Source organism: Haliotis rubra, unplaced genomic scaffold, assembly GCF_003918875.1.
Source record: "Haliotis rubra isolate DU_JTF1 unplaced genomic scaffold, ASM391887v1 Scf92, whole genome shotgun sequence".
In the NCBI taxonomy this organism is placed as follows: domain Eukaryota; kingdom Metazoa; phylum Mollusca; class Gastropoda; order Lepetellida; family Haliotidae; genus Haliotis; species Haliotis rubra.
In genome coordinates this window covers 740,827-754,972 of record NW_025767657.1, presented here as the reverse complement: position 1 = coordinate 754,972, position 14,146 = coordinate 740,827, and the positions used below count along the sequence as shown (strand labels likewise).

The window sequence follows — 14,146 nt, the reverse complement described above, 5'->3', positions numbered from 1 at the left end:
TGTATCGACATAACCATGTTATAACGGATATTCAACAAAAGGAGTTACAACTAGTAATATTTTATACCTTTAATTAGATAAATAGTTAAAAGTGGCATCTGACTGAGATTTGCACCGGTCCTTAAACGTCACATGACCAGAGATTCTGTTAGATGATTGGCCAAAGCGCCCTATATTGTCCATGACGTCGTTTACGATGACAAGTGAAACACAATAATATCCGCCTCTATTCTCAAGACAATCCCAGATACCACAAGGCATACCCCAGGGCAGAGCCAAGTTCGTTGTGAGTGGTCGGTGGTTATGGACAGTCAAGCATATCCCAGACATGTTCGATGGGTGACAAGTCTGGACTGAGGGCTAGCCATGGTATGTGTTATATTCTCCTGTTGAATCGCAGCTGGCTGTTCACGACATATTGGATCATATTCATAGAACTGACCATGGTTACTATTGACAACAATGGAGAACCCACTCGTGCTCATTTGACAAACAGGTTGATTGCAATATGGTAGCCACATAGAAGCATGTCTTCTGTTAAATATACAGGTTATGAGCCTTGAAAAGATTCTTCACCAATTCACACTTAATACACAGGCGGATCCATAGTGGGGAGGGGTGCAGCCCCCAAATGCTGCATTCTCAAAATGCTGCATCCGTTACTTTTGCACGGTACCCTGTAACAGACAGATACACTACGCGTTTCTGATACTATCTCAAAATGCTACTGCGACCGGAATTAATTCTGTTTTTATTGGTACAACAGGTAGGTCATCTACACAAGCAGAATCAAGCATTGGACGTTTGCACATTCTTGTACAGAGAGCCTCCCTTTGGCAGCCGGAGAGTTCGTGAAGTTCCAATCCCAACTCTGATTATTTGTCTGTGTTAGACAGAGGAATATTTAAAGTCGATTACACTTTCTTTTATACAGATTCTAGTATTTTACTTCCCAAATATTTTTGCTTACATTTGACCACTTTCTAAAATGGCAAGTATTTCATCGTATATTTTGTCTAAATTATAACCTGCCAGGCTTTGATGTAATCAGTTACATCCATCTACGTTGTCACTTTATATCATTGTCCTCCGATGATGGATGACCTGGTGGAACCCTTTTGTAAACATTCCCCAATGTGTGAACGCCGTGATATTTTGCCAAGGCGGTATCTGGTTTGCAACAGATATATTACATGAAACACTAAAAATTTGCATTAGAAGAGGAATATTTAAAGTCGATTCTTTTAATTTTCAAATGTTATTATCCTTGACCTCTCAGACACCAATCCCTAACATCCGATGATGGATGACCTTGCAATGAACTTTTTCCATCCGGATGGACAAATGCAACATTCTTGATAGGACTGACTGACTGAGTTTGGTTTTACGCCGCTTTTAGCAATATTCCAGCAACATCACGGCCGGGGACACCAGAAATAGGCTTCACACATTGTACCCATGTGGGATTCCAACCTGGGTCTATGGCGTGACGAGCCAACGCTTTAACCACTAGGCTACCCCTAGGCCCCTCTTGATTGGAATGAAACGTGACAAGTAAGAAGAGGAAGGATCAATCAGTCTATCTGGGCAATATGTTCAATGACCATACTGTGGATGGTCAAGCATTTGCATACTAAGGGATGCAGGCTAGAGCAATACTTCCTAGTGCCCATGTAAAGGACAAACTACGGGCAGAATACAAATTAGACTAAGAAAGCATCCGGAGTTAAAAATGGTCAAGACAAAAAATTCTTATGCTGTTCTTCTTCTGGTGTCAACTGGACGAAACAGAAAGTTCTGGGTGTTGACACACTCACACAAAGATTCATGTCAGACAAAAGATTCCATCACCCTCACTCTTCCGTCAGTCGCATTAATGTACCATTTATAACAGGCGCGGTTTGATAAGCGTGGAGGCTCTTCATGACAGAATTTATTTATTGTTCATTTTCGCAAGCGTATATCTGTTCCATGATTCTCTTTTGACATTCCACCGTACAGGTGCCAATGATGGGATATAATCTAATTGCTTCAGTTTGACCTTACTAATGTGAATGAATTAATGTTGATTTGTGTTACTGACATATTGATAATACTTATATTGACTGCAGTGTCCTATGATCATTATGATAATTTATATACGTTTAAAATTTAATCTGTCCCTATTGACAGCAATGTGATTGACAAGATTCCGGAAAAGCATTATATGCGGGCTTTGCCTTTGAAACATCTCGCTTGCATCCCAAGTACACTGTCGTCAGACTCCCCATTGTTCTCGGTGCCCTTGGCGAAGATCAGGGGAGTGCCCGGGTTCTCCACCGGGAGCACAGCCCTTCTGACTCTCTGGGTAATGCAGAAGGCTGCAGTGTTGGGGACTCACCATACTCTCCGGGAAGTTCTTGGTGATTTCGACTAGGCAACACTTCCTGAGAGAATTCCCATGTCTAGCCTGAGCTGATGATGAACCTAACAAGTCTGACTGTCAGGAACACTCGAACCCTCCTTGCTGCATGAATGTGTTATATCTGTAAAATGCTGATGATGAACATACCAGCCTGACTGAATCTGCATTTTAATATGTGAATAATGCAATAACATTCTTGCACTTCTTTGACTGGCATTCTAGAAGTTGGGTAGATGAATAATGAGGACTATTTTTATGGATATACAACTTCTTTATTCTCTCTCTCAGTATCTTCGTATGAGCACCACGAGCTGCAATCACTGCACGGCATCTCCTGGACAAGAAACGGATAAGACGCCGGATTCTTTCCTGGGAATGGCCTCCACTCCTCCTGCAGTGCAACGCCGAGCTGTTGCAGCGTCTGTGGCGGCGGCTGACGTTGACGCACGCCGTCGAATCCAGAGTATCCCACAGGTGTTGCGTTAGGGTTGAGGTCTGGTGTGATTTAGAGGGCTATGGCAAGACATTGACGCTGGAATTCTGCAGAAAGTTCATTGTTGCAACGCAGTATGAGACCGGTGTCTGGGCTGAAAAATCTGTGTCTGTTGGTCAATCAATCGAGAAGGTGAGGCTGTAATACGTGGTTGATGTAACGTTGGGCTTTCAGGTTCCCTTCAACGATCACCAAGTCTGATTTCTGGTTGTATGAGATGGATCCCCAAACCATAATCGCTTTCCGCCAAATCTGTCCCCTGTCGGACGCAGATGGGCGCAAAACGTTCATGACGTCTCCTATACACACGTTTTCTTCCGTCGTGATGTTGCAAAGAAAACGGGATTCATCAGAAACCAGATGCGCCTCCAGTTTTGTAAAGTCCATATCCTTACGTTGTTGCACCACCTGAGTCGTCGGCGGAGATGTAGGGGGCGTAGTACAGGTCCAACAACTGGTCTACAGGCACGTAAACCCGCTTCTTTCAGACGGTTCCTAATCGTTTGAGCTGACACTCTCCTCAAACCTGGTATTTGTGTGGCAGTCACGGTTGGTAGGGCATGCCGATTACGCAGGTGATGGACCCGGATGTACCGATCTTGAAGGGGGGTCGTGATTCTGGCCTTCCACCTCGGGCGATCGTTGGTCAAATTGAAGTTGTTGTAGCGGCTCCAAAGTCGGGATATCGTTGTTTTGTGAACATTTAGGTGCCGTGCAACAGTTCCAAAACTTTCTCCGGCTTGAACACGACCAATGGCGATATTTCGGTCGGCAGCACTCAATCGTGGCATTTTTCACACAGCTTTTCATGCGACAAATGAATGAATATAATACGAAAGCACATGGGCTTTATACACCCCCTACATTAACTGCCATTTTCATGATTTGCATGTGTTTTTGTGCGAAGTCACCTATATAGGCAACGTTTCGACATAGATTCTTATTTAGTTGTCAAGCAAGTGGTACATGGAAAGCTTCCCAACAGTACCTTTATCACTTATGTAAACAACCTATGTACATCATTCCCTACTGGCTGCCCATCAACATCCTTAATCTCTTACATATACAACCATGTACATGTTCTTTACTGGTTTCCTTTCAACCTACTTAATCCTGTGTTATCAACCTCTTCTATTGTATAAGCAACTCATTTTCGCCTCATCCCTCATCTATTGTACAAACATATCATGTATATATATCACCCAAAATTACTTCCCATGTACCACTTGCTTGACAACGACATTAGAATCTATGTCGAAACGTCGCCTATATAGAATAAAGAAGTTGTATATCCATAAAAATAGTCCTCATTCATAATACCATTCTTGTAATTGTAGTTTTGGGTCTTGACTGTACTGGCCAGCCTAACGGAATCTACGAGTACTCCTGTTTCTACTATCTGGTGTGTTTACGGGGGATAGCCATCAACATACGATGCAATACTACTGAAGTGTTTGACCCCGACCACCAGCGATGCGTTAAGTATGTCATCAGAAAATCATTACTTCATGAGCTGTTATATGATTGTAGCTTTCATCCAGAAATATGTTTCCTAAAACATGTTTGCTACACATGTTCACGCCTTAACATAAACAGAGCCCGTGAAGATCCGGGTTAGAATTGGTCTTCAGCAACCCATGCTTGTCGTAAGAGGCGACTAACGGGATCAGGTGGTCAGGCTTGCTTATTTGCTTGACACATGTCATCGTATTCCAATTGCGTAGATCGATGCTCATGATGTTGATAATAGGATTGTCTGGTCCTGACTCAATTATTTACAGACCGCCTTCATATAGCTGGAACATTGCTGAGTTCGGCGTTAAACAATAACTAAAAAAAACACAAAAAGACATGAATTAAAAAATGATGTTTGTATTCATTGGATGGTATGCGGCGATATGTTTTGACGACGAATATCCGTCACAGACCACCTCGACCGCGATACAATAATCAGTACTGGTCGATAAAGGTATGTGTAGTGTGTAGGATCTTGGCGTGACTCTCACTCGTCTACTCACCTAGCAAAAGAAGGCCTGTCCTGGCCTTAACGTATGGCGTACATTAATATATTGTACCATCGACTGTTAACAGATTATTGTTACCAGACAGTCTGTGCCAGAGAGCAACATGACACGATAAAATCCATGAACGTCTCTATTCTTAAATAGGTTACTGTGATTGCATTGTGTCTATACTGTGTCTATTTTGGGGGAAGTAATGTTCACTAGGTCAGTTAACGGCAGGGTTGTCTCACCTGTGCCAAGTCTTTATCTGTAGTCATAGTCAAAATGTCAACTCCAGCGCAAAACTTATCAGCCGTTTAAAGCAATTCCACATACATAATTGGGTTACCCTGGAGCTATGGAACCAATTCCAGGGAACCTATTGAAAGGGATCATTATCACGGATGCAAGTTATGTTTCTTAGCTGCGCCAGGATCCGGCGCTTAAGGTTAAATAAGTGCAGAGCAGTCCCTAGAGACCAGTCGAAGATTTGAATCCCGGCTTGATTCTTGTCTTTCGCTCTTCATCACCTTACCCGAAGTGAAGTCACCGTTTCCTGTCCTCCCCCATTTTAAGTCGGTGGTGGGATAGCCTAGCGGTTGAAGCGTTCGCTCTTCACGCCGTGAACCCGGGTGCGTTTCCCAATATGGGTACAATGTGTGAAGCCCATTTTCGGTGGCCCTCGCGGTGACGAGCGAACGCTCTAACCACTAGGCTACCCAGCCGCCACTGGTGGTGAGAATGTTATTGTGTGGGCGTTCAACAACCAACGGGGGCGTTGGGGTCGCGTTTAAAGCGTTCGTTTCCCCACATGGGTACAATGTGTGAAGCCCATTTCTGGTGTTCCCTGCCGTGATATTGCTGGAATATTGCTAAAAGCGGCGTAAAACTAAACTCAATCACCCAGTCATCCTAACGACAACCATTGCTTTTTGTACCTCAATATACAAAATCGAAATTCTTCTTTTCTTGCTCTCAACTGTATTTTCACTCCTGATAGGCTCGGTACCGACTATTGGCCGTGCACGGATGTGAAGAACTGCGACGTATTAGCCGACCACAGATACCCTGACTACCAGAACGGCTGCCACACCTACTACACGTGTCACAACGGCTACTACTACGGGCACAACTTCTGCCCCGAAGGTAACTATCCTTAACAGATATTTAAAGACCTGAGCCACCCTAGTGAGATTTTACGGCGCTTTCAGCAATATTTCAGCAATATCACTGGACACCATAAACGGGCTTCACATATTGTACCCATGTTGGCATTGAACCCGGGAATTCGACGAGAACAGCGAACGCTTTGACCTCTGTATTTATTGCTTAAAGTAAGTGTATGAAACCCCAGCCAGTCATCATGGCTGGTAACTTCAAAATGTTACTAGCCCAAAATGGATTTAACCAGACCAGACGATCCAAAGAAAATAACTCAATTCTTAGATACAATGAATAATTTAATGAACCTGAAACATGTATTTACTAACAATCTATTCACAACAGTCATTTTCGGAGATTTTAAGATGTGGTGAAATTTACTTAGATGTATTTAACATGTTATCTCAAACTTTTTACCAGACCATCGGGCTGGCTAGCTGTAAATTAAGACCGTCCGTCAGAAATCTAGCCCGTATCGGGCGGTCGGACAGGCCTTATTTCATACACTGCTTGAGGCCATATCAACATCATGGTCTCTTTTCATAGATTCAAGAAATAATGTTCAGCATTCAAAATATACAGTATAATTGTTCCAATGACTAAATTGCTGAATTAGCATAAATAACCCGTGTATTTTATGTTCATAATGTTATAATTGCCATAGTGGTGGGTTAATATAAATTTAGTTTCTAATTCAATGCAAACCCAAAGGAAGTTACTTCAAAGAAGACACTACAAAAAAAACCCAATGATTCGAGGAATTGTTTTTGTTACGCTACGATATGCACGATTCATGTCTCATGGCTTTTAGCGAGGTATTATACTACTCACACTTTGCTAAGGATCAAATCATTGCTTCAACACAAAACTATGATGTGGGGTCAAATTTGGTTTAAATATCTAAGCTTCTTGTAAGCATCGATCCAAGTTTTCAGTATGTCACTGCATCTTGTGGATCCCGTACCTGCTATTGACAGGTGTTGTGTACTTGTCAATGACTCGTTCCATGATTTGCAAAATGGTTGGTTGGTGCCATGAAAACCATTTTTATGGTTACTCATGTATCAAGTGCATTATGTTAGATTAACGTTTTTCATGCCAATGTTGCCATATGGGAACATGTCATAAAAGACTTTGTAACTTTTTTTATTCCTGAGGATAAATTAATGCTTTTTGACCATATTGATCTTAAGATAATTGCCAATGTTCTAACATTTCAAAATCATACTTTGAAGTTTTTTTAAAGAATTGACCAGGGTCCCAAAATGCCAAAAAACGGGTTTTCAACCGAAAACGTTCTATAATTTTTTTTACAAATACAATTGCATTATTTTAAAACTTTTTTTCAAATGTCCTTACAAACAAATGATGTAGGTATAAAATGGCAAAGACATTTTATCATGGTAGCAGGAATTAAGGTCAAAATTTTGATTTGAAGTTAAATGTTCCCAATCATTGGCAGGATCATCGTTAAAATCAATATATTCACATGAACTGCATAAATAGATAAGAAAAACAACGAATGATCTGTTCAATTCTTAATTTCGAATGATATATCTTCCTTCTTGATAAAACCAATGCATTTATTACTGTTTTTGAATTTTCTGTCCCTTTTGACAGCAATGTGATTGGCAAGATTCACGAAAAGCATGCTAAATATGCGGATCTCAGCTTGGAAAGGTCTCGCTTGCATTCCAAGTATACTGTGATGAGCCTCCCCATTATTCTCGGTGCCCTTGGTTTGGTACCTCCTGATATCTTGGCGCAGATCAGGAGAATGCCCGGGTTCTCAACTGGGAGAGGGGAGTCTACATATTCTCCAGAAAGTTCTTGGTGGGTTCGACTAGGTAGCGTTTCCTGGGTTGCATGTAGAATGGGCAAGGGCCGTGGGCTGATGATGTGCCTTACCAGCCTGACTGTGCCAGGATTACCAGGACCCTCTTTGCTACATACTATTTTTAATCTGAAAAACATAATAATAATATATTACTATAGCGCCTAACTTCCTCCATCCATACAGGTTGCTCAGTGGTAATTTGTACAGGAGATATCAGAAAAAGTCATTCAGAATAGCTAGTCAAAGGCTTGCTTGAAGATGTGTGTCTTTAAGAAAGTCTTAAATAAGGTTTATAAGAGACAGTCCTTATAGGAAGAGGTGGATCGTTCCACAGTAGAAGAGCTGAGACAGAGAAAGCTCTATCACCCATTGATGATTTCATGATTGGAACTCATAGGCGAAGATGGTCGACAGAAGGGGTTGGTTGGTATATCTTGACAAGGCTCCTGAGATAGTGACATGGATGATTGATCATAGACACAGTTTTGGGCTAGAAGAAATATCTTGTACTGAATCATGAAATTAACGGGCATCCATTGGAGAGCCTTCAGGATAGGTGTTATATGCCCAGTTTGCGGCGTGCGCGTTGCAACCCTTGCTGCTGTATTCTGGATTCGCTGTAACTTTGTGATCAGGGATAAAGGAATGCGGAAGAAAAGGGAGTTACAATAATCCAGTCGTGACGTGATGAGAGTCTGCATAAGACGTTTTGTCGTTTCATGGTCAAGACGATGGCGGATTTTACTGATGTTGTGAATGTGGAAGAAGCAAGTTTTGCCTAAGTTCTTGACTTTTTCAAGGGACATGCTGGATTGAAATATGATTCCAAGATTTCTTGCAGATGGAATGGTTCCGACATTGCTGTAGCCAATGTTAAGCAACAGACCTGCAGGCACTTTCAAAAACTTCTGTTTAGAACCAAGTAGTAGAAATTCCGTTTTACTGTCATTTAATTTTAGAAAATTCACATCATCCATGATCTAACCTTGCTCACACAGACTTCAATTTGACTGATTCCAGTAGGTGGATTCAGATGGCTTTATCGATATGTAGATCTGATTGTTGTCAGCATAGAGATCAAACATCAAACTGTGTTTCCTGATTATATCACCTATTGGAAGGATATATATGCTGAAAAGCAAAGGCCTCAGAACTGAACCCTGCGGAACACCAACGTTAACTGCTGTCGGAAGTGAGGTAACCTCGCCAATCTTGACAACCTGTTCTGGCGGACAGATAGGATTTGATCCAAGAAAGAGCCTTTCCTGTAACACTGAGTCTTTCCTCCAAGTGTGAAAGCATTAGGGTGTGGTTTAGGGTGTCGAAGGCTGATGAAAATCAGAAGGGCCTGCTGGTCCATTGCCCTCATGACGTCGTTATGGACATGAACATGCGCAGTCTCTGTGCTATGTTTTGATTTGTAAGCACTCTGGAAGGGTTCAAGCAGGTTGTTATTGAGTAGGTGTTCTTCCAAGCCTTGGTGAAACAATGTTCTCCAAACATATTGAAATGAGATTAGACAGATTAGATACTGGCCGGTAGGTTTTTTAACTCCGGATTTAAATTGGCCTTTTTAATGAGAGGAGTTACGACTGCCTGTTTGAAAACTTTGGGAACCGTGGCATCCCTCAATTGGATAATGGACTGATGAGAGAATCCAACCTTTAAATATCCATGTTGGTATGGCTTCCAGGCTAGAAGCTTCTTTAGCTTTGGATATAACTTTGGATCTTATTTATTCCGGATAGGTTAAGAAGAGTTCAGACAAATATGTACTACTGAAACATTACTCATTGAAATCCTGATTCTGCAGAGTATGTCTAATATCAAGTTCTTGTCGTATATCCCATATCTTGGCGTGGAAGAAAACGGCAAATGTGTATCCGCTTCAAGAGACTGTTCAACAAGGAATATATGACAACAGAACAAGGATGAATGACAACAGAACTAGACTTCCGGGGAGCATGCTTATCCAGTATTCGTGATAAGCAAGTAGTAAACACATCAGTCTTGTCATCAACTCCACAAGAATCAGCGAGTGACTGCAGCAGCTCAAAACTGTCTAATATCTATATTTCAAGTCTTCCTGTAGCTAATTTCTTTTCTCACTTGCTTAGGTTTAGTATGTTTGACAGAGCACTGAGTAATTGAAAGATCAGATATCTGTTTGTAACTAACATCAACGACATCCAGAATATCACAACTATCTTTGGTTATGACTAGTTCTAGTGTATGGCCTGATCGATGGCCTCACCAGACACGTGCTGTATGAGGCTGAAAGATGTCACAGAAGGATTTAGCAACGGAGTCAGACAGAGAATCAACATTGATATTGAAATCCCATATTAGAGTGAGTGAGTGAGTATGGTTTTACGCCGCTTTTAGCAACATTCCAGCAATATCACGGCGGGGGACACCAGAAATGGGTTTCACACATTGTACCCATGTGGGGAATCGAACCCGGGTCTTTGGCGTGACGAGCGAACGCTTTAACCACTAGGCTACCCCACCGCCCCAAATCCCCTATTAGAACCAGATGACCTGGTTCAAGGGCAGTTTTGACAAGGCTAGACTAACATTCAGGAACACTTGCCACATGATTTTGGTCGCTGAAATTTTGGGAAGAAAACACATTCCACTGCGTTATACTCATCATCGTAATTTATGTGATCGTTTAACATCCATTTCATTACCTAGCTCTTCCCGGAACATTCCTGCATCACCGATTTATGTCTTACAGAAAGTTTTGTTCACTAAATTTCAAAGAAATAAGAGATATTTTACAAAAATAATAGTTTTGTTTCGTTTTCACGATGAGCCTGCCAATGTTCCCATATGGAAACATACCTGTATCTCTGGAACCGTTCAAGATATCAGTATGATATTTTGGACTTTTCTTAGTTACACCATTATAAGACTCTCATGTAAATTTGAAGTGTTTCCGACAATGGGATCTAGTACCGGTATGATAAAGGTTAAAGTGGCTATTTTCCTAAAATGTGTTACCATATCATTATTTATCCAGTTTTAAATGGATACAATTTCCAATTATAAATCAACGTTTAAGTAAAGTTGCGAATTTTTGTGATCCTTAGCAAAGTGTGGCCTGTTGATGGAAGCATTACGAATTATGACAGATGCTGTTGGGCAATATTATGAGAGTCGTGGATATTGTACGGCTCTTCAATTGAACGAATATCCATTTATCTTCAGTGTAAGCACGTGTGAGTGGCTGTGGGGTGAGGTGAGGTGAATTGGGTTTAACGTCGTGCTTGAGAATATTTCGCTCATATGACGACGTGCATGCGTGTGTATGTGTATGTGCGGCTGCTTGGACTAGCCCAGACTGAAGCTGATTTATAGTGCTAGCCCACTGAGATACCATGCCGCAGTGAAGCATGAATACCCCACTCAGACACATTATACTGACTCCGAGTCCTTGATGTACCCATTAATACCGAGCGCCAGGCAGGGACCAACAAGTACCATATTTTAACGTATTTTGGTATGACGCGGTCGGGGATCGAACCCACGATCTTCCGCTCTGCGGGCGGACGAGTGGCTGTGGGAGAGTGAGTGAGTGAGTTGGATTTAAGCCCCATCAGCAATATCACGTCGGGAAACACCAGAAACGGCCTTCTCACATTGTACCCATGTGGGGAATCGAACCCGGGTCTTCGGCGTGACGAGCGAACGCTGTAACCACTAGGCTACCCCACCGCCCCGGTGTGGGAGGAGAGGCTCCATGTGATGATGATACAGGAGTGGGTAGTGGGGTAGGTCGGGAGGCTTACGTGGTGGGTAGTGGGTAGGTGGTGTGTAATAGATGGAAGGTAGTAAGTGTTGGTGAGATGTAAATGGTGGGTATTATATGGTAACCATTAGTGGTAGGTGGTGGGTAGCAGAAGGTGATGGGTAGTAGGCGGTGGATAGTGGGGTGGTGGCTGGTGGGTAGTGGGTGGTGAGGTATGTACTAGGTAGTGCTACGTGGTGGGTAGATAGTAGGTGATAGGTAGTAAGTATTGGGTAGTGAATGGTAGGGGATGCTGATAATAAACAATGAACCATATGGACCATGGCAAATCAAATTCCAGTTCAGGATGTTACCGTTATATTTTCTTTTCAGGGTTAGTGTTCGACTTTGATGCGCAGATCTGTAACTGGCCTACCAACGTGAAACCCCCGTGTGGAACCAACATAGACATCGTTGGCTGACTGTGTATCTAACATGCCAAATCAATATGACAGGAATAAAAAGTCTCGGTCAGCTCAGAAATATTCAAATACGACGGCTCTCGGCAAACAACTGGTTCTGGACCAGACAATGTAATGATTAATATTATTACCCACAGTGGTGTGTGGAGCCATATCCTTGATACGGAGTGAGTGAGTTTAGTTTTTCGCCGCACTGAGCAATATTCCAGCTATATGGCGGCGGTCTGTAAATAATAGGGTCTGGACCAGACAATCCGTTGATTGACAGCATGAGCATCGATTTACGCAATTGGGAACCGATGACATGTGTCAACCAAGTCAGCGAGCCTGACCACCCGATCCCGTTAGTCGCCTCTTACGACAAGCATGGGTTACTGAAGATCAATTCTAACCCGGATCTTCACGGTTCCTTGACACGGTATGAGCAACAGAGCTTCCAACCCCAAGGCAGGGGCGGTGGAGTAGCCTAGTGGTTAAAGCCTTCGCTCGTCACGCCGAAGATCCGGGTTCGAATCCCCCCATGGGTAAAATGCGTAAAACCAAACTCACTCACTCCAACCTCAAGAGATTATATATTATTTATTATTTATATGTTGAGATGCCGGGATCCAAGGCCGTGGGCCCAGGTCGGGTCCAGGCTGAAATCTGGGAAGGGATGGGGGCGTATGTGGTGTGGGGTTTAGGGGGTGGAGGTGTATTCACGATGTATTCACTCATGAGCAACAAAAGCTACAGTCTCAAGCCAAAGGCGTGAGAGTTGGAAGGGATGCAGCAAAGCGGTACATCAACCGAACCTGGCCATCCGATGTATGTGGTCACCAGTTACGACCAGCATGGGACATAATCTTTCAAGCCGGAATCTCATTGTACTTGTGAGTGAATGCCGTTTAAAAGAACCATCAGCTCTTCTCCATATATGAAAATCGCCTGTATAAGATCGAGTCCTAAGCAAACAAAGAGCAGACTGAGGGCATGAGAATCCCGGAAAGCGACAGAGCCAGAATACTCAATAAGTATTGGCTAATTGGAACCATTTCAGCCCTGCAAGCTCGTGGCCTTTCTGTCAATTTGAAACCATTTCTTTCCCCGAGTTTGCAAAAATAAATACATACGCCCTCAGCATTGTCTGTCTTCCCAAGATATTACTGTAGACCCAAATAATTAAGATAATCAGCTCGAGTAAACGACTGATATGTATTTTTGCATAAATTATCTTTTACCAGAGTTGCATAATTCACATGTAATACATCCTTCAGAAAAAGGGAAACGTTCAGGTGATACTCAGAATGTTTATTGCGTTCATTCATGAAACATTCAATGAAATTGCAATATTTTTGGCTGACCAATGTTAGTTACATGTTCGTTATGGCCCCATTTCACTGGGCTACGACCAATCATGACTACCCCGATTAGTACCGATTCGTCACCTACGACGTTATCGTTCTCAATCGGCCATTTTTTTGTTTATATTTTCCTTTTCTACGTAGTATCAACGGTAAACCTACGTAATGGACGATGAAGAGACTGTAGATTTACGTATAAATGCCGAGAACACTGCGATTAAGCACCCGTTGTTGATACGATTTCACCCAGTATTGGCCGATAGGCTACGTTTAAATCACGTTTCTGCGGCGATATATCTACGATTCACTCCCGATTCCTCACGATGCTCGCCGACACAGTGATGTAAGGTTTACGATATAGAAGACTCATTGCCGTATCTGCCGATTACACGCGAAGATTGCGGATCGACGCCGAGTAAAGTAAGTATAATTGCCGAGTAAAACACGTAAAATCGGCCTCCAAACAACAAAATAGTCCCGATTCTGGGCTATAAAAGCTGACGATGACAGCCGATTCTTATTATCTAGCAACATGATCACAGCTGCACAACTAACTCTTCTGCTGCAACAACATATGGGATTGGAGACAGATATCTATCAATACAGAAGGAACCAGGCACCAAAAAGAAGAAAGCAGAAACGGTTTTGGGTTGAGGTTGGAAAGAAGATTGAACTTTGGAAACTATGACA

At 42.5% G+C, this 14,146-nt stretch overlaps 1 long non-coding RNA gene across 1 annotated transcript; it reads left to right on the top strand.

Moving 5' to 3' along the window:
• The first annotated feature begins 708 nt into the window (after positions 1 to 708).
• LOC124264365 lies at positions 709 to 12,170 on the top strand. Its single transcript, XR_006895115.1, has 4 exons — positions 709 to 766; positions 4,235 to 4,379; positions 5,901 to 6,046; positions 12,025 to 12,170. It is a non-coding gene; the product is annotated as an uncharacterized LOC124264365 (long non-coding RNA).
• Positions 12,171 to 14,146: the final 1,976 nt, after the last annotated feature.